Source organism: Mandrillus leucophaeus, unplaced genomic scaffold (assembly GCF_000951045.1).
Source record: "Mandrillus leucophaeus isolate KB7577 unplaced genomic scaffold, Mleu.le_1.0 Scaffold254, whole genome shotgun sequence".
Taxonomy (NCBI): Eukaryota; Metazoa; Chordata; class Mammalia; order Primates; family Cercopithecidae; genus Mandrillus; species Mandrillus leucophaeus.
In genome coordinates, this window is record NW_012102632.1 from 3,410,896 (window position 1) to 3,432,914 (window position 22,019).

The following is a 22,019-nucleotide window of genomic DNA, read 5'->3' on the forward strand; positions in this document are numbered from 1 at the left end:
CCCCCTATGCCCAAAGTCTTCTCCTGGAATCCCCTGCTGTCTTCGGGCACCCAGAGCGGAAGCGCCAGGTTTTCCCCATCATGCAGGTGCAGGCGGTGCGGGGGGTTCCGGAGGCTGTGAGTATCAATCACCTACCCTTATCAGTTCTCCGTCCAACACTTACAGTCATAAAGCTGGGCTGGAAAAGTGATAAGGGGACGTGACTGACCGGCAAAGAAGTTTTGATGAAGCTTTGCAGGACAAGATGTAAACGGACGTTTGATTTCCTGGGGAGCCCTCCCCGCCCCTTCTCTGCAGCTCCACCCCTGCCTCAAATTCACAGCCCCTCTGTGCCCTTCTAGGTTGCTCTGGCCTGTCGCCCCAGTCTCTCCCTCTGACACCTGGAGAGTCACTTATGTTTCTGCACACAGAAATTCAAACATGCAGCTCTGGACAGCTATGGAAAGTAGTAGATTCTTTGCATTTAAAAAAATCAATTAAAAATAGAAATTAATTTAAATTTTAAAATTAATAAATAAGCCGAAGTTAGTGAAGTCTTTACCCAGTGGCTCTCGTAGGTCTGAGGCCCCGGCCCAGCAGGTCCTGCTCCTCCCTAGGGTTCTGTGCTAAGCTCACACCCACATGCCATTCATAAAGTCCCTACAGCAAGTCTCCTCCTCCAACCAGGATTGGTCCTCCAGAGAGGCTGGCCCCAGGCCAGGATCCATCAGCCACAAATCTGTGAGCTGGATGTGTCCACTGTGCTGCGTGGCCTTGATGGGATTAGGCCAGGGTGGAGTTTGGTTCCAAAGGCAAGCGCATTCTCATGTATCCAAGCTCACTGCCCCATCATGTCAGATTCTTCTGTCTTGACTGTTTGACCTTCCACACTGATTCATACACAGAGTCTTTGAAAACCAAAAACTATTGACATGGCTTCAAGTATGGAGATCTTAACATGATTCTGTGTATCGGAATGAAACCAAAGAGAACCTGTCCAGGTTTCAGAAATGGATTTCTGTATAGTATTACATTGTGGGACGACCACCAACTTTGGATCCCGTCTGCTTGCCACTTCCTTGTTGTGTAACCCTGAGAAAATTACTGAGCCTTGATTTCCTGATACATTAAACAGAGATATTACCTCCTTAACTCCCAGGATTGCTGCAGGAATTAAGTGAGAAAATGGATGGAAAGAGCTTATGCTCACGCCTAGGTTCAAATCCCAGGTCAGCCACCTCCTGGTTACATAACTTCAGCAGGTCTTTTAAACTCTCCAAATCTCAGTGACTTATTTGGTAAAATGTGGGTTATAAAAGCTACCTCAAAGGGTTGTTTTGAGGATTAAAATATACAGTATAAGGTTAAGAGCTTAGTCTTTATAGTAAAATTGGTCTGGATTTAAATCCTGACTTTGTCATTTGCTGGTTCATTGACAGGGAATCACTCAGCCTCTCAGATCACTTTCCAGATCTACACAATGGCTGTGATCACCCAGACTTACAGGGTTGTGGTAAAGGTTCAATTAGATGAGCTATAAAACGCCCTTAGCATGGAGAATTTAAAAGATGTGCAGCTGATATCATTAACAAGAAAATACCACTGTGGACAGTGACGTTGACCCAGAAGATGCCACAGGATGGCAGTTATTTCAGCAAATATTCCAAAAGGTGCATTACTTGAGTGGGCCATGTGGATGGGTCCCTGAGGGTCAGGCCAGTCAAGTCTTGTGAGTGAGCTCCAACTCCATCTGCATCCTGTACAGAAGGCACTGACTACTCACAGAGTAGGCACCAATTACTTTGGAAATCAGCTCCTCGATCAGGACCAAGAGCTTATGCAGCTCCTGCCCTCTGTGTCTTGAAAGTGGAGTGTCAAGGGACCAAGTGTCCAGGGCCCAGGGGGACAAAAGGAATCAGGAACTCTGGCTCATGGAGCAGTCAAGTCAATCCCAGATCATGAGGAAGGGAGTGCTTTGATGTTCAAGGAATCCAGCTGTGTGGGAGAAGGGACGACCCTGGTCTGTAGTCTGTGGTTTGAACTCCTCAGAGTCCTAAGGCTGACCTCTTGGGGAAGCTGAAGCTGTACAGTGACCATACACTTAGCCCAGCCCCCTTGTTCTACTGACAGGAAACCAGAGCCCTGGTAGAAACTCAGCCAAGGTCCCAGGGAGGCAGCTCTCTGTCTCGGACCCTAGACCAGAGCAGGTTTATAATGCAGATCAAGAAGTCAGGTGTTTTCAGGAGGATGTGGGAGGCCTCTGAACAGTGGGACAAGGGGAAACTGATGCCTGGTTAACTGCTGGACTGCCAGGCCCAGTCAACCCCTCTCAAGGGCCCAAATTGTGCCAGAGAGAAAATGCAGTGGTTCATGTCTTTTTCCATGAAAGCAATTGTACTGTCTATCTCAGGGCTCCTGTAGGCCTCATCTTTACAACATGGGCCTCACTCTCTGTAAATACATACAGGAGCTTGGAAGTGGGAAAGGTACTCTGGGATGTTCAAACCTACAGTGTCTCTCCTCCACATCCAATCTAAAAGTGAATGCTTTGGCAGGCAGGAGGAGTTCAATTTCAAAGGCTGCTTTCCTGTCATCTTGCTTCCCTAGCCCAGATGATGTTCATATTTAGGTTTTTAAATATGGCCAATTGCTTAATCTGTTTATTTCTTATAACGATTCCATTGAATTCATTTGCATGGGGCTTTTAAAAACTCAATTCAATTCAATCAACAGGCATTGAAGAGACCATTTATTGTCAGGGACTGCTGTAGACATTGAGGGCAGAGGGCTGAATTCAGTCTCCACATTCAAGGAAATGAGCAGCTCCTGGCTGATGCTGACCCACATGCCCTGGAGTGGAGAGGAGGGAAGGAACCCTAAGGCAGGGGGAGGAGCTTATGGAAAGGTGTGGAGCTGGAAAAGAGGCCTGACCAGGGAGCAGCAAACAGCCCAGGGTGGGGTGATGCAGTGAAATGAGGCTGGAAGCAGAAGGTCAGGGACCGTGGACATCAGGTTAATTTGGGTCTTACCTGACAGGCAAGAGAAAGCACTGGGGTTCTGAGGAAAATCACATCTATTTTGAGCTGCTAAGATAGGGGAAGGTTTGGAAAAAGATGGGCAGTGGAGGAACTGCTGCTCAAGGCAGGTGGGAGGTGGTGAGAGTTGGAATTGATGCTGTGGCAATGGGGACAGTGATCTTTAATTTAATTTTAAATTCAATATATTCTAGTAATAACAAAAGAATGCAAGTAATGATACTTCTATCTGAGTAGCATCTTCACGCCCCATGCTGGGCTCAGCTCGTCTCTCTATAGTATTTCATTTAATCCCCTCAGGAACCCTGAGCAGTGTGTATTTGGGATGGTCTTGACCCTTCTTAGGAGCAGCAGGTGTCATGGAAAAAATCAAAGCAAAAGGAAGGATTTCAACTTGTAATGCTCCTCCAAGAGAATAGGCTCCATCATTCCCCATTCCAACTTCTTGTCCAGATGGCAGTCAATCACATGGCGACATTTGGGGCATTTGCACTGCATGTGCCACACCCAGGACACCCACAGGCCGCAAGCTCAGGCTAGCTTTCCGATGGACCACCCAAGCCTTCACCCCATTTACCTTGTCCCCAACATTCCCTCCAAAACTCACTCCAATCCATCTTTCATGGCTGGGTCATAAGACAATGTGCTGATCCACTTTAATTCAGGCTATTCATGGGCACACGGCTTTTGTTTCTAAAATGTCATCAACACAAGGAGGGGGCCCCATGGCCAGGGCAGTCTAGAGGGGCTGCCCACACAGTTTCATCCTAGCTGGACCCTCTGCCCCTGGTGGTCAAGCACCAGTTTTTCCCTTAGCTCACTCATTCTGTGGTCCCAGAGTTGTGACACTCTCCAGCGTCCCTCTCTTCCTTTTGTTAGGTCTTCATGGATTTTTACTAAAGCATGTTCTAATACCACTCATGTATATATCATTGAAGCTTAAAAACACTCTAAAATAAACCTTTATATATTATATTATTTGACCTGAATTTTCCCACATCCAGCACAATAATTTTTTTAGGGACCAGTTCCACTCAGCATGTCACCATCCTCCTATTTTTACAGAATAGAAAACAGATTCAGAGATGTTCAGCAACTTTGTCCAAGGCTTTACAGCTCATCTGAATTAGAACCCATCTGATTTCTCTTGCATTATCCTCTCTCTCTCTAAATGCACAAGCAAATGAATGAGCGTAACATTCAACATCTCTCACTAAGATGCCAAGTCATGCATGCCTTTTAAAATAATTTACTATTCATTAGCTCCAAAACCAAAGGACAGTCATGGTCAAGGAGGCAGGCTTGAAGGTGAAGCAAAATAATTGCTAAACCACACCCTGCCCATCTTTCATGGGTACCTCGTCCAAAAGTTACCATGAGGATCATCCCCTGTGCTTTCTCTAACTCCTTTGGCCTTGATTGACTCTGCGTGGGTTATGAAATCCCACCCTTCCAGTTCTCCGGCTGGGTGGTCTGTCACATTAGCTTTGCATCTCACATAATCCTTTCCTGCCGACTGACTGGTTCCACCGCAGCCTGTCTGCCTGCCCGCTGGTAAGTTCCTTCTGGGCAGCGCTGAGGGTGACCTCAACCCTCCAAATCCCCGTCCCCCAAAGCTGGTGCAGTCCTACTTCCCCGTGGTTGAGGGATATAACAGGCTGTGGAAGGGACTGACTCAGGACAGGGAGGACTGAGTGCCGAGCCCCTTTCCAGAGCAGACGCTGCTGCCTGGCCCCAGCTGTGTTCAGGGGCTATGACCGTCTGTCTCCTCCCTGGTCTCCATCCGGCTGGGCTCACTTCGCCCAGTTTAATGAGCTCAGGAATGTGCTCAGTTGAGACACCCAGTGTTTGATTTGGCCCTTTTGAGCTGAAACGTGCCCCAGGCTCTGCTCATCCACCTGCAGGACTGCACAGTTCAGTCATCAGAGAGCCAGTGGCAAGAGGCGAGCTATGCCCGGAACGGAGCTCAGAGCCTGCATTTAATATATTCTTAAGTATAATAAACATCTACCAGGCCTGGCCTGCAGAGATGACACAGACCCACATTGGAAGCTGGGGAAGGCACATTTCTTTGAAGTTGGTTCCGGCTCAGCTATCAGCCTTCCCTGCTGTCTTCACTGCAAAGCTGGAGGCAACAGTTCAAGAACCGCCACTCCCCTCTCTGGATATTGCTTGGTTCCAAGGGTCGTGGGCAGATCTGCCTCCGCTGAAGCCCACATGGCAGTCTGATCACATGTCTAGAAAGCACTTTCTGAGTAGCAGCATGTGCTGAGCTCTGAGCTATGTCCCTGAAGACACAGAGCTGGACCAGAGCTCTCGAGTTCAAGGGAGGTGGACGCATTTACTAGACAGTCCCCACTAGAGGTGATAGGAGAAACAGTAGAGTCATGGAAATGCAAATATAATTTCTAAGACAAACCTGGGATCTGGTTATGATTTTTGCCTAACTCAAGGCTTAAGTATATAAGAGAAGAAAATAAAATTTATATTGGGATGGTTCCAGAAAATCTGGGTTGTAAAGCATAAAGTGGAAGAAGAGATCAGAGCTGCCCCCACCTGGACCTAGTTATCATCTCTGGCTCTGATCTCTTGTTCTACTTTATACTTACATTTGAAGTGGAGGCTGGGCAGAAGTGACTGGAGAGGTGGATGGGCACTGATTTGGAAGGGTCTCGAAGGCCAGACAAAGGAAAAGGTTTCCTCTCCTGGAAGCCATGAGCCTGGAAGGATGAAGGATGTGAGACAGCATCTCCTGCACCTCCTTGTCCTTTGTTTATTCTCCATGTCGTCCACTAGAACACAAACTCTGGGAGGGTGGGAAACATCTGCTTGTTCATTCCCGCTTTCAAAGTGCCTAGGGCAAAGACTGCAGATAGTAGACGCTCAATAAACATTTGGTGAGTGAGTGAATAAGCAGGGAAATTATTTCCTTGCTGGGCCAAGGAGTGAAGGAGGCTGCTTGGGAATTTAAGTTTTTGTTAATACTGGCCCTGGTGCCAATAAATACACTTAAATTTAAAACAAAAGAAAAAAACAACTCAAAATCCAGTTTCCTATCCTTTTCTTCCAATGCATGCCAGCAAGTAGGTCTTCCCACATGAGCCAGTCATCCTGGAGAAACCTGATTCTGTCCTCTGTCTGAGACAGCCCACAGTCCTTGGGATTTCAATTCTCAGATTAACCCTTAGCCATCCCACTCTGCAAACCCAGAGTGGGCTGGCTTGCGAGACGGAAGTGGGTATAGAAATTAGACAGAAGCAATCCAGAAAGGTAATCTCTCCCACCAGGAAAAATAACCCCCATAAGATGGAGGGAGGTGGTTCCTGGGGGCTTAGAAGACCAATGTTCAAGTCCCAGGTCTGTGCCTTGTTCTCCAGGAGAAATAAAACCAAACGTAGAGATTTTTTTCAGAAATATCCATGTTTCTGAAAAGAAATCACCTCATTTCCACCGTACCAGACACTCTGCTTCTACACTGGGTGCTTCTGAGTCATGGATAACTCTCATAGTCTTGTTCTTTAAAGGCCTACCCCTCCATGCCTTGCTCTGGATGCCTCAGTGACTACCATTGCCCCCACAGCCCACTCCTGTCTCCTCTTTCCGACCCAGGGCTCTATACAGCCTGGCCCTTCCTCCTTTATCCATATGTTGTCCATGATATCCTTGCATGAAACTGAGGCCCCAGTCACATCAGACCAGCCAATGAAACCCAGATACACCGTCAACTTTCCCTTCTCCATACCTTTGACCATTCCAGTTCTATTCATATGAAGGTGCCTGCTCCATTCAAATTCAAAGCACTGCTCAGTTGCCATGCCCTCTAAGACACCTTCCTGGATCTTAACAGTCAGAAAGAAGGCCCTCTTCTCTGTTCTGCCCAGCAGTACATTCATACCTCTCTCCTGATCCTTATTTCTCTGCCCCTCACTGTAATTATATTTCACTCTATCTTCCCTTAAAGGACAGGACTATCCCACTCTTTTTTTTTTAAGACAGGGTCTTGCTGTGTTGCCCAGGCTGGAGTGCAGTGATGTGATCATAGTTCACTGCAGCCTAGAACTCCTGGGCTCAAGTGATCCTCCCGCCTCAGCCTTCTGAGAAGCTGGGCCTAGTGCCCCACTCTGAGTACCCTGAATGTTGAGTGTCCTGTTTGCCACAGTAGGTGCTCACAAATACTAATCAAAGTGGGTGGTGTTGGCTCCTCTTCCTTGCACCCTTTAAGATTTCCTTCCCCCCAACAATGGTGCAGGCAGAATGGAGGAGAAAAGGTGAACTGATGGGTCCTTGGCTAATTTACTCTGGCTAGCAGCATGTCAGTGGGAAAAGCATTAGGCCGTCCTCATTTACACAATGTTGACATGATGCTCCTGGCATCTAAGTTCCATGCATGCCCTGATTTCCACACCTGAATCCTTTCCCTATAGGGTTTCCATCATTGTTCTCATCACAAACTCTGTAAGTTTATTCAATGTCATATGATTTCAACATAGACCTTCAGATATATCCTTCCCATGTCTCCAACCTCTTGCTGAATGAGACATTTCCTTCTAATTCAATACCGTCTCTGTCTACCTGACAAAATAGATCATCAAAAGACTCCTAAACTTGTTAAGCCCATGCAGAATCTCGTGCAAGGTGTATTTCCTATGCACTTTAATACAATGAGCAACCAGGAAAATCAGAACAATGTGCCACATGGCATTAACAGCAGCAGACGTTGTCAAAGCCCCACCCATATCCTCTGCACATCCTGTGCATCCCCACTGCAAACACCTGCAATGCTCCACCTAAGGGCTTTTCCTTGGCTTATGCAGGGAGAAAGCTGGATATGCAGGGGATCGGGAGGCAGCACCCCTTGGGGGATAGACACCCTAGCTGTCTCATCCTCAGGTGGACAACTCTGACGTGTTTTTCCAGAAGCCTTCAGCAGGATTGCAGCCCAGCTGCCCACAGTGATGGCCTGCTCACCAGCACTCTCTGTGTTGGCCTCCTTCTCTGCCGCATCTCACTTTCCCCCTCAACCTCCTGAATAAACCACTTCAAGTCCTTGTCTACGGATCTGCTTCTGGGAGATCCCAGCTTAAGACAATCTCTCTGTCATTTTAAACTCCTCCTATGGTCTGAATGTTTGTGCTCCTGCCTGCCTCCATTTCATATGTTGAAATTCTAACTCCCAAGATGATGGTATTAGGAGATAGGTAGGACCTTTAGGAGGTGATTAGGTCGTGAAGGCAAAGCCCACATGATTGGGATTCATGTCCTTATAAAAGAGATCCCAGAGAGCTATCTTGTCCCTTCTACCATGGGAGGATGCAGCAAGAAGGCACTGTCTATGAGGAAGTGGGCTCTCACCAGACAGCAAATCTGCTTGCATCTTGATCTTGGGCTTCCCAGCCTCCAAAACTCTGAAAAATAAACTTCTGTTGTTTATAAACCACCCAGTTTATAGTATTTTGTTATAACAGAGAAGACAACCCATTTTGCCAAGAATATAGTAGGTGCTTCTCCTCCAGGCCCCAACCCTTGTGTTTATCTGTAGTCGGCCAGAGGAAGATGGAAGGAATTCCAAAGGGATTCTTGGAGTAAAGACACTCAGGGCTGGCTTTCACAAATTATCAAATTTTAGACTTGTGATGACTGTAGGAGTTGGCCAAGTTCAAGTCCATAGTTCTCAAGTGGGGCATCTGAAGATATTAAGGAAGTGATTTGTCCAAAGTCACCCACCAGGTTAATGACAGAGCTGGAGCTAAGACGCTAGTCTTGTGACTCTCAAGTTCAGGGCTGGGCTCTCTTTGCCATGTTGCTGTGAAAGGATTTAACCAAGTGGCAAGTCTCTCCTAAGGTCACTGGCTAAATTTACTTAAAAAAAAAAAAAAAAAAAAAAAAAAGCAAAGTTCTAACATTCCAACTTTCTCCCATAAACCCAGCAAAAACTTAAAATAGAAAGTACCTAGCCCTTCCAAAGCTCATGTGTCATACAACTTCAAAGCCATAGACAGTAAAGAGAAGCCAATTCTAGAAGAAATTATCTAGATCCCTCCCCAGGGGAGATTTGCCCTAATAATAATCATTGAAATGGTAGTTATAGCTCCAGATCTCTTCTTAGTCTTTGTCGAGGAGTCACAGGGCTTATGAGCAGAGAGCATCCCAGCCTCCAGTTGAGGAGCCCTGGAGGGAAGAAAAAGATACGGCTTGAGAAGATCTTATTCAAATGCCTGCATAGAACACACTACACAAAATAATGTGACTTCTGGGCTCATCCAGAAGATCAAGGCAGAAAGCTTTGGAGGAAATATGGGCTTATATTTCTAAAAGGCTGAGGAACATTACTCAGAGTGAGTGTGGGCCTGTAACTCCAGTAACTGCCTACATATCAGGGTCCCTCCATGTCCCCTCTGCTTTGTCCTGTCCCCAGTTGGACACATCAGAATTTCACAAAAGCGTAACCTTCTCCTGCAGCACACACGAGCTGTTTTTAGGCTGTGAACCTATCTGTGTTCAAGCAAAAGCATTTTGATTATGCATCTGGAAAGCGAAAAGTAAGCAAGCAAAAATCACATTCGGTCCAGGCCCCAAAATACCCACACAGCCCATGTACACACACACCCAAGGTGTGGAGAGTGTGATTCAGCTTGGGAGGCTTCTCACCATGTCTTCAAAGATACTTGAAAACTGAAGAGTGGATTAAAACGTTCCTACCCTTTGATCCTGCAATCTCCCTTCTTGGCAGCCCCACCCAAATAGCAGAAGATAGAAAAGAAAAAAATTATGCACAGAGATGTTCCCTTCACCATTATGTATAATAGCCATAAAACTGGAATAACGAAAATGGCTGCTTTTAGAAATCAGGTGAAATAGGCCAGGCGTGGTGGCTCATGCCTATAATCCCAGCACTTTGGGAGGCCGGGGCGGGCGGATCACCTGAGGTCGGGGGTTTGAGACCAGCCTGACCAACATGGAGAAACCCTGTCTCTGCTAAAATAAACAAATAAGTAAACACAAAAGAAATTAGCTGGGTGTGGTGGTGCAAATAAATAAATAAATACAAAAGAAATTAGCTGGGCATGCCTATAATCCCAGCTACTCGGGAGGCTGAGGCAGGGGAATTGCTTGAACCCGGGGGGTGGAGGTTGCTGTGAGCCAAGATCGTGCCATTGCACTCTAGCCTGGGCAACAAGAGCGAAACTCCATCTCAAAAAGAAGGAAGAAAGAAATCAGGTGAAATAAACTGTGGTGCTTCCATTTTATGAGAAGTGGTAATATTGGCCCCATTTACTGGATGATGTAGTGGTTTTAAAACATGTGTACACTTGGAAACAACCTAAGTGTCCATCAACAGATGAATGGGTAAAGAAAACATGGTAGGTACACACAATGGAGTACTATTCTGCCATCAAAAAGGAATGAGATCCTGTCATTTGCAACACCGTGGATGAAAGTAGAGGTCATCATGTTAAGTGAAATAATTCAGGCACAGGAAGACAAACACGTCACATGTTCTCTCTTATTTATGGGAGCTAAAAATCAAAACAATTGAACTCATGGAGACAGACAATAGAAGGATGGTTGCCAGAGGCTGGGAAGGGTAGTGAAGGGTCTGGGGGGAGGTGGGGATAGTGAATTGGTACAAAAAATAAAAAGAATGAATAACATCTACTGTTTCATCACAAAACAGGGTGACCATAGTCAATAATAATTTAATTGTACATTTTTAAATCACTAAAAAAGTATAACTGGATTGTTTGTAACACAAAGGATCAATGCTTGAGGGGAAGGATACCCCATTCTCCATAATGTCCTTATTACGCATTGCATGCGTATATCAAAACATCTCATGTAACCCATAAATATATCCACTTACTATGTACCCTCAAAAACTAAACATTTAAAAAAAAAAAAAAAGAGTCCACAGTTTCTTTGACACTCGCTCCATTAAGAGGTGGAGTCCATGTCCCCTCTCCTTGAGTCTGGATGAGCCTCTGTGGATGCCTCAATGAATAAAATGAGGTGGAAGTCATACAGTGTGACTTCCAGGGCTGGGCTGAAAAAGGCCACAGAGCTTCTGCCAACCTGTCTTGAGACACTTGCTCTGGGAGCCGTGGGCCACCACATCAGGAGTCAGCTGCCTGGAGGCCACCAGGCAGAGACCATGTGGAAAAAGGGATGCCTGAGGAGCCCCAGCTGTTCCAGCCCCACCTGTGTGAATCTCCCCAGCTCAGGAGCCAGACATGTGAGTGAAGGTGACATTGAGAAGACCCCAGCCCAGCCCCAGCCACTGACTGACTGCAACCACCTGAGAGATCCTGAGAACCGCCGAGCTGAGCTCACTTAACTCCTGATGAAGAAAAATAAATTATTGTTATTCATTTAAGACACTGTGTGGGGATGGGTTGCTACACAGCAATGAATAGCTGAAACAGAGAAATGGAGATTTACAAAGGTTTAGAATCATACTCAAGGTCACGTAACTAATAAGTGGGAAGCCTGAGCCAGCATCTGAACTCAGGTCTTCAGCAGGGGAACTGGGACAAGAGTATAATCTACTCAGCTGCAACGTAAGATAGCTCGTACTAACTGGTGAGCAGAACTGGTAAAGCAGAAGAAAGTTGTTGCTCTGTTGCAGAGCTCAGGTTCTTACTCAACTTTTCCTGACATATTGATGTTTTGCACTGACAAGTTTGCCAAATGCACTAAAGCAGCCGAATGCTGCCGGTTGCAGAGGGAAGCAGGGCTGTGCGCAATGCCCACATGGTGATCACTTCCTCTTAGCTCAGTTTGCCACGTGGGCTCTTTTTGAAATGTTATTGCCCAATCCTCCCTGGCATTTGTGTATTCTGCCCTTGACTCCTTACCTCAGCAGCCTCAACGCCTCCTAACATCAGATCCGAAATGCCTGTACAATGATACCTGCCCCCCAAGACAGGGCTGACACTCCCCAGTGTCCCACAGTCCCCATCTGGTCACTATAGTCCCTGTCATCCCCACTACTTGCCTGGCCCCTGCAGACCATTTCAGTTTGCAACCCTTGGCTTAAGATACCAAGAAGTTCTTCATGATGGAAATGCATTCGTCTTTGCTTAACTCTAGTGTTCTCTACTGGTTTGATCACAGAATTAACTCTTCCCCCATGCCCTCTCCTATTTAATGCCTGCTGCAACATTCTTAGACCTTGGGAGGCACAATTTAGGAAAAGCTGGACTGTGTGACCATGACAGCCTCTTCTAATCCCACTATCAGCACCTGGTCATTAACGGACTCAAGCCTTGGTGAGCTACAACCTTCCTAAGGCATTCAGAGAATTTCTGGTTTCCCTCTTCCAGCTCCCAGTCCACTACCTTTACAATGCGGGGGTTAACAACCACCATTACCCCTGCTGCTCCTCTTCCGTGAAGATTTAGTGTCTCGTGCCCTTCTGTTTATGACATGAACTATCCTTCTAATGGTTAGAGCGCCCCTGTCCACTCAGTTCACCCTGCAAGCAACTCTGAGTGTCCTTCAAAAGGACGTGTATAACAAGGATGGATATTGGACTCATGTGTTCAATGTAATTTAGTTGTCTCTGGGGATCAAAGAGCAAGACCACACACTTGTAGCTGATATAGGATTAATAGCCCTTCATCCTAGAAAGTGACCACCCTGAATAGGAAATAAGGACTCTGTGGCGAGTTGAATTGTGGCCTCAAAAAATATAAATATGTCCAAGTCTTGACCCTTGGTACCTGCGAATGTGACCTTATTTGGAAATAGAGTCTTTGCAGATGTAAGTAAGTTAAGGCTCTTGAGATGAGATCATCCTGGATTTAGGATAGGCCCTAAATCCAATAACTGTTGTTCTTACAAGAATAAAGAGAGGGAGATTTAAGACACACGGAGAAAAGGACCGTGTGAAGATGGAGGCAGAGGTTGGAGTGGCACCTCCACAAGTCAAGGGAGCCCCAAGCATGGCCCCAGCTGCCACAAGCTAGGAGAGAAGCAAGGGACAGTTTCTCCCTCAGCACCTCTGGAGGGAACCAACCCTGCCGGCCCCTGAATCCTGAATGTCTGGCCTCCAGAACTGGGCGAATACATTTCTATTGTTTTAAGCCACTAGATTTACGGTCGTTTGTTACGGCAGTCACGGGAGACAAATACAGACTCCAGCGGCAGGTCTCAGAGGAGGAGAAACGGCCTCATCTCAGGGGCCACATGGCTGTGGGGAATAGGGGAGGGAGTTGAGGGGGGCCCTGCTGAGTGCCTGTGGGGTGGGGGCCAGGCTGGGAGGTCCTCAGGACCTTAAAGATCGGCATTTTTGTAAGTGACATCCTGGGCCGTGCTTCCCATTTAGTCTCACTCAACTCTCAGGAAAACCTCATCAACAATTAGGGCCTGGAGCCAGCTATGCAGTTTGGGAAGTCAAGAGGAAAGCCTGAGGAGCGAAGAGGGAACAGAGGCCCTCTCCCCTGAGTTCAGGGTGGTGGGCGCAGGTGAGTCACTGGAATGGCACAACCTTCCAAGGAGAGGACCTCCCAGGGTCACACCCCCAGAGGCAGCCCCCAGCAGAGGAAGAGGGACCGGGGTGCAAAGCCTTGACCAGCACCACCCTCTGAGCAAACAGGGAACTGCACCCCAAGGAACCCCCAGAAATAGGGCCATGGGACCTCTTCAGGGGATTCTAACATCAGAGGCAGTAGAGATTTTGTCCTATTTTAATTTGACTAGTTAAAAGGAATATGACCTTATTTTGCAATCACAGGCTGGTGAAGCTCAAAACATTCAAGATAAGTGAATATGCCTGCAAAGTTTCCCCAAATAGCCAGGAAATTAGCACCCCCTAAAATAGCTGCATGAGAGCGACGAGCAGGGCACAGCCTTGCTCTGAGGCAGCCGCTGCCTCCTTTCCTCCTCCTCCATTTCTCTCTTCTTCTCTCCCTCTTTTCCTCGTCTGCCACTTTCTTCTCTTTTCTCTTGCTCCATTCCTCTTTTTTCTTTCTGTTCTCCTACATCCCTTCCTTCCACTTTCCAGACCCTCTCCTCTCCTCTCCTCTCTCCCCATTTTGCAGGCTCCAAGCCCACAGTGTGCATTTCCCAACAGCCCCAGCAAGCTGCCTGCAGGAGTCCCTTCCTGTCTTCACTTCTCTGAGGGTGCTGGCTGAGCAGCTAGCAGCATGGCCTAGGGCTACCCATCCGAAAAGCCTCTGTGGGCACATGCTGTGAGGAGGGAGGTGCCCTGCAAGGAGAGCTCCTCTTATTTTAAAAATGAGGTCGTAACATTCTTTCATTCCACCAATACCCCTGGCTAGGATTTAGAGCACCTACTGCGTGCCAGCTCACTGCTGCTGGGTAGCAGACAGCTCTGGTGAAAATATGTCCAGGAAGGTATGGTGTGCAGAAGGGAGACATTCAACCCTTTAGGGGGTTGAGAGCAGGGACAATTTACCTAAGGAGAGGGTGCCCACATATTGTCATTCATGTCCAGCTGAGGACACATTTGAGAGGTGATTTCACAGGGGCAGGCGGTGCAAACCGGAACTGTCCCAGGCAAAGCAAGATATCTGGTCACCCTAACGCTAAAGATTGTTCAGGGGGTCTCCATTTGGAAGATAAGGGTATTGCATTTCAGACAAAGTGAACAGCGTGAGGGCCTGCAAAACACTTTACAGGTTTCAGGATATGCCCGTCATCAGGTACAGCTGATGTGAGTTTGGAGAGATGATGGGATGGGAGACTGGACAAGTCAGTTTAGAGTGCATCTTTAAAAAGCCTTGAGTATGAAGCCAAGAGTTTTGTTTTTATTCCTCAAGGATTAAATACAATTTTTTAAAATTTTTACTATTATATCAACAGGACCAAAAAAGGACATAAAAGAAAAAGGCAATTTTAAAAAAGCACATATCATATCAATAGATGGCAAAAAGGTATTTCACAAAATCTAATATTTACTCCTAACGAAAAAAATACTGTAGGGACTAAGATTAGAAGAATACTTTCTTGAGATAATAAAATATCTATCTGAAAATAGCAATCAACAGTAAACACTGCAGTTGTTACCACTAAAATAAGGACTAAGACAAGAACACAGCTGTTCCTATTGTTGTGAAACATTGTTCTGAAGGGCCTGGTCGATGCCGTAAGGCATGGTAACAAATCAGATGCAAAATTATAAGACAGAAGATGGCAAAACTATACTCATTTTCAGGCAATATGATTTTCTACCTGGAAAAAAGTCCATGCAAGTTTAGTAAAGTAGATTGTTCTATAAAGAATGTACAAATATCAATAACATTCCTAAATATCATCTATAGTTAGAAAATATGATGGGAAAAATATGCTCTACACATTTCATATGAATATATATAGGTGTGTGTACATGTATCTATGAAAATAAACTTAGTAAGAAATATGAAGGTCCTATAAGAAAAAAAATGCTAACATTCATTGAGAAAATCAAGAAAAGACTTTATTTATTTATTTAGAGACAGGGTCTTGCTCTGTCACCCAGGCTGGAGTGCAGCGGCACCATCATGGCTTACTGCAGCCTCAAACCCCTGGCCTCAGATGATCCACCTGCCTCAACCTCCCAAAGTGTTGGGATTACAGGCATGAGCCACTATGCCCAGCCAGAAGATTTTAATAATTAGAAATATAGGGCATTTCCTTGAGGCAGAAGATGATATTACAAAGACGTCTAATCCCAATAGACATCATAACCAATTTTTATAACATTTATTTTTAAAGTTTGTACAATGAAAAATGCATAAAGAAAAAAAAACAAGATAATATCTGAAATAAAAAAGCAGTGAGAGGTAATTGAGCTTTTAATGTATCAATACGCCCTGCAAAGCTGCAATACTTAAAACAGTGCGCTGTCAATGTGAGAAACGACAAATCAATGGAAAGTCCTGAAATGGCTGACTGTGCACATAAGTAACAGAGCAAAATAGCTATATTTTCTGTCAAACTCTGGTGGGACTTGTGGAAGCTACAAAAATGCCAAAATGGCAGGCAGTTCCAAGTGATGGAGACTTAAACCTGAGCAGTGTGTTAAGACTGGCTGGTTTTTCCTTCTGGCATAACTTCCTGAACTGACCCTTCAGTCAAGTAAGCACCAAGTCAATCCTGGGGGGCAAGATGTGTAAAACACCACTGTGGCAGACACTGTAGCATCCATCAAACATCCATCAGCCTCCTGCTCATCCCCAACACCACCTCCTCGCCAGCTGCCTTGTTGCTGGCCAGGGCCATGTGACCAGCTCTGGCCGGGGCTATGGGAGAGAGTGACAGGTGCTACTTTCAGCCTAAAACCTAGAAGAGCCTGGTGTGACCTTTCAGATGTCTCTTCCCCTGCCATGGCAACCAAGGAAACAAGTATTTAAGAGAACGCCATCACACAGTAACAAAGCCTCTGTGACTCGCTCCCTGTGTGGAGTGGAGTCTCCTGCTGACCCTTAATGGACAGGCAGTGTGATGGAACAAACAAACCCTTGTTGTGATAAGCCACTAAAATACTGGGATTAATGCGCGACTGTAGGAGAACCCAGCTTATCCTGACGAACACCACCAGTGACCTGGATGTTGGCATTTCAGAGCAGAAGTTCCAGTGCACGCTGCACATCAGAATCACCTGGGAGCTTTTTGAAAATGCCAGTTCCTGGGCCAACCCTTCAAGAGCTTCTGACTCTGTCGCTCTGAGTGTGGCACGGACATCAGTCATTTCAAGCGTTCCCCAGATGATTGATTGTACTGTGCAGCCGCAGTTGACAAACCGCAGCTGCCTTTCTTAAGAAGCTCTGTGTTGTGTAGGGTAACGTTACACGTGGTTTGTGTTTGAGTGAGCATCTGCTCTGCAGACTTGCTTCTTCCCGGGCACCGAGAAGCATTCCTGTGTTTTCCACTGGATTGGCACTGTCCTGGGCTTGCATACAGTTGCTGGTGCTTGAGAAGCTGTGTGTGTGTGTTTATGAAGCTTAGATAACAGGCATTCTGAGGCTGGGGAAACGCCATCTTTGCCCTGTGTTAGAGGCACTTCTATAAATAGGCAAGCAGAGCCTGCAGGTGGGAAATTGAACCTGGAATGTGCAGTCAATGTCCTGCACACTGAGCATTCAAAACTAAGACCCTCTTGGCTTTTGGAGGCAGACTGATCTCATACTCCTGTATTCTGATGCCACTTCCCTACTGGGGCCGGGAGAGAAGCCGACACTGTGGGCGGGGTTTCTGTTGAAGACTGTGACCGTTTCTGCTGTCACCATCAGCCTGGGACCAGGGTGTCAGGCATGGAGCCTGGATTCTAGGGACTGCAGACAGGTTCATGATGCTCTCACAGTGTGAAGCGGGGCCCACGGCCTGAGAGAGGCCCAGTGCTAGGCAAGGAGACCATCACATCAAATCACAACTCTCTGTCGTGAAACTTGATCCTGAAGGTTTTGCATAGTCTCATCAAAATTTACAAGCTGGTTTCTGCGCCACTTTGGAAATTAAGGGGCCCTGTGCTCATGATGGAATCATAAAGGATGTCTCCTCTCTTGTCCCCACCCCAGGCCTGCACAGTGGCAGCAGCTGTGGCCAGAAGGACAGCAGTGGACACAGAGGCCCAGGGAGAAGGGCAGAGGCCAGCAGGAAACAGCAAATGCCGAGGCCCAAAGTGACCAGGACACCATCCTTGTGCACATCCTGGGAATAGCCAAATAGGGAAACGAATGTCTAAAGAAGGGCTGAAACCTGAAAATCTGGCGGGACTAGAGCTCAAAGTCATGGTCGCTTGGGGCACTGTTAGAAATGTGCCTCCTTGTGTTCTCCCAGTGATGTGATAAAAGTGGCATCTCACTGAAAAGGACCAGGGTTAGGAGGGCTCAGTAGCTATGGGGTGGCCCAGGGACAGAGAGCTGCTCATCAAAATCAGTGTCAAAGCTGCATGTGCAGCCCTGATGCTCGGGGGGGCTCTGGTGCAGCGGGTGCTATTGTGTTCCTCGGTGATGATGTTGCTTTACTGGGGGAAGTATCCTGGTACTGGCAGGGTCAGAAGACGGAAGTGAGGAGTGTGGTGCTTCTGGGAGCCATGTGGAATGAAGTGGAATAATTAGCCAGGCAGGGTGGCGGGTGCCTGTAATTGTAGCTACTCAGGAGGCTGAGGCAGGAGAATCACTTAAACCTGGGCAGAGGCTGCAGTGAGCTGAGATCACGCCATTGCACTCCAGCCTGAGAGACAAGAGTGAAACTCAGTCTCAAAAAAGATATAGATAGATATAGATGATAGATGATAGATGATAGATAGATAGATAGATAGATAGATAGATAGATAGACAGACAGACAGACAGACAGACAGACAGACAGACAGACAGATAGATAGATAGATAGATAGATAGATAGATAGACAGACAGACAGACAGATAGATAGATAGATATCTGGAAGATTCACAGAGAGTAAATGACAGTGTCCAAACAAAAAGTGTCCTTTCCGCCCTTGCACAGTGCCACCCCCATTCCAAAAACTCCCTTTCCACCGCCCTGCAGCCTGTGTGCATTGTAATCCAGCTCACTCTCTCCCACCCAGGGCTGCCAGGCAGGACTACAAACACAGGGCATGAAGCTGCTGTTCTCCCTACCTGGCCAGTGGCAAACATCACTAAACCCAGCCGCCCTTCCCACCAAACCTGCCCGAGGCCTTGGGCTTCTTCTCATCACAGCGGCCCACACAGCCACCGCCTGCCAGTCAGTGCTAATTACAGCCAGCTGACGCTTGCCTTCAAATCCAAGAGAAAGGTGCAGGTCAACTGTGACCCTGGGGCCGAGGCCAAGTCAACCACACCCATTTGTTTGAGTATCACCTATGCTGTGCACATACTGCAAAGGCCAAGTTGAGCAGTTGAGACAGAGACTGTGTGGCCCACAAAGCCTAAGATATTGACCACCTGGCGCTTTACAGCAAAAGCCTGCCAACTCCAGTTAGAAGCAAAGCATGCTCAAATTTGTATTTTTTCCCCCCAGAATAAAATTGTCATTAAACTTATGAATAGGGTTTCTTAACCTATTCTTAACCTATTCACAAAAAGAAACACAGAGAGCCAGAGAGTTGCTATCTAAAGTTTTTTAAAGAAGAGAATGGGAAAACCTAACTATCACAGATGTCACATGCTGACTCCAGGGGTGACTATACGTTAGTTGACTCACCCTTGGTTTGGAAACTTGCTTTCACTCTCTCCCTGGAGTCAGAAGCCTTCCCAGACAACATGTTCTCTGGTCTCGGTCTTCGAGGCTATGGGGAGTTGTGCCAAGGAAGCTCACCCTCCACGGGCCTAGAGCACGAGGATGCCAGGATCGGGTGTTGCTAAGAGCCCTTTCTGCTCTGCCACCTCCTCAAGCCCCCCTCCTCAGGAACAGTGGAGGGAGAATGAAGAAAGGCACAGTTTCACCTTCTCCATCTGCCTTGGAAGCCACAACATCTGCCTTCCAATTAGGATGCAGTTACCGGGGGTGACGGGGTTGGCTAGCAGTCCCCTCGGCTCCTGGCTCCTCTGGGGCAGCCCCCTGTTCTAATGAAGAGCTAATTAACACGAAAAGCATTGATTTAGCCAACTGCTGCTTTGTATAATCACCAGGCACTCTCGGCAGCAGCTTCAAAGCTGTCTCTCCCTTCAGAACACATGATTCGCATAAAGCGTGGGACTGAACCCTCCCCGTGTTTTTAAACAGTGATTTCCCCATACTCCTGAAATGAAAACACCAGCTCTGTAAGTCGACCACGCAGGCGTCCCTCTCGCTGCCTTCAAAGGGGAACTCTGGTGGGTTTGGTAAAAGCTTGTCCCTGCCCGTGTAACCCAGAGATTGGGTTAGGAATCAGGTTCCATCTTCTCTCCTGGTTCACAAATGTGTGTGTTGCCAAGAACTAGTAGGAGGCCACGGCTGGGCTCTAGCTGTCTCAACAGAGAAGTAGCTTAAACCCTTACCATGAGTGGGGAACGTCTTAGGTATAAGGGACAAAGTCATGGGAAGCCTCTTAGACAACATCTGCATGGATTTGTTTGACTTCCTCATCCCAAATGATGATCATTGATCTCCCTGATCATCCATGTGGGGAAGTTTGAGACCAGATACCAACTCGAAGCAAGACCAAGAAATTCAGGCTCTGCCTTGGCAAACTTCTGAAGTAGAGTGCCGTGTGAGCCATACTTTTACTGTCTGAAAATTGATCTTTAACATCTATAGGATGGCTACTAGCTGCTCCCATGTAAATCCTGCAGTACCCGAAAACATCTGGAGACTTTAGATAGCCCCAAACCAGCCACAATGGATGAGATTTTGCAGGGGCACCACGTGCAAACATAGCAGGCCAGTCTGCCTCATGGCTAACCCTTGTGTTCCAGTGCCTTGTTCTCACCAAGGGACTATCAGTATAATAAAACTGAAACTCTTTCTGGTTTCTCTCTTGACCTGTATCTGACCGCAGCATACTTCACCCAAGGTTGTACTGGTTAGAAGAAAGCAAGTGGAGCCCACGATTGTAAAACTGTGACCACGAAAGGGTCATTCATCAAGGTTTTGACTGAAGGAAGTGAATTGGAAGCCAAGGAAAAATTCCAGGAAAGAAAAGGACTTAATTGAGTCATTACAGACTCAATCCCTTTTTTTAATTTAATGGGTTTAATAGATTAGTTTGGAATTTGTTGAAGATACTTTTCATCTAGATTTCAGGGAGGTACATAGCATGGTAACCCTGTGAAGACATTGGAGCAATGGATAGTTATACATCCAGGTAGATTGGAAACCAGTTCAACAACTCTAGCCAAAGACTATTGATAAAAGACAATTGACATCTAGAAGGAGATCAGAGTCATTAACTAGACAGTAGCTGTGCCTTGGATGAAACTTATCTAATCTGCAGCCGTCACGAAGTTGAGTACAATATTGAACAAGTCATATGACAAAGTCAGCATCCATGAGACTCCTCTGTACAGCAGCATCACATCGTGATGAAGTGCACAGACTCTGAGCTGAATCTGCCCAGGATCGGATCCCAGCTCTGGCACTTACTAGCTAGTTATGTTTGGCAAATTATTTAGGCTCTGAGTATTAGTTCCATCACTCAACTGAGTCTCTCCCTCATTAAACCAATGAGCAAATTAAAAGGGATTGTATAGGCCAGGTACAGTGGCTCACATCTGTAATCCTAATACTTTGGGAAGCCAAGGTGGAGAGTCGCTGGAGTGCAGAAGTTTGATGCCGGCCTAGGAAACATAGTGAGACCGTGTCTCTAGTAAAAATACAAATAAAATAAAAATATAATTAATTAGGCATGATGGCACACCCTTATGGTCCCAGCTACTCAGGAGGCTGAGGGAGGAGGATCAAGGATGCAGTGAGCCATGTTCACACCACTGTACTCCAGCATGAGTGACAGAGCAAGACCCCATCTCTTAAAAAGCAAAAAACAGGGTTGGGCATGGTGGCTCACACCTGTAATTGCAACACTTTGGGAGGCTGAGGCAGGCAGATCATTTGAGGGCAGGAGTTCAAGACCAGCCTGGCCAACATGATGAAACCCCGTCTCTAGTAAAAATACAAAAAAAATTAGCTGGGGGTGGTGGCACATGCCTGTAATCCCAGCTACTGGGAAGGCTGAGGCAGGAGAATCACTGGAACCTGGGAGACAGAGGTTGCAGTGAGCTGAGATCCAACCACTGCACTCCAGCCTGGGCAACAGAGTGAGACTCCATCTCAAAAAAATATGAAAATATAAAGAAAAGAATCAAAAGGATAGTATCTGTAAAGTGCCTGGAACAGAGTTAGTTTTCAACAACTGTCAGCGGTGTTGTGAGCTGAGGCGGGTCACTGGGTGACTGTAATATTATCAGTCGGGGTCTCAGTGATAACAGAAAATACACTCAAATTGGGATAATGTGAGGATGGGTTGCTTTGAGATTTAAAGAATCTGAAGATAGTGCTATAACCCAGGGTAGCAATTGCAACGCCGTTACCACTCCTAAGCCTAAGGGCCAAGGGAAGGAAGCAGTTGTTAAAACCCAGAGGGA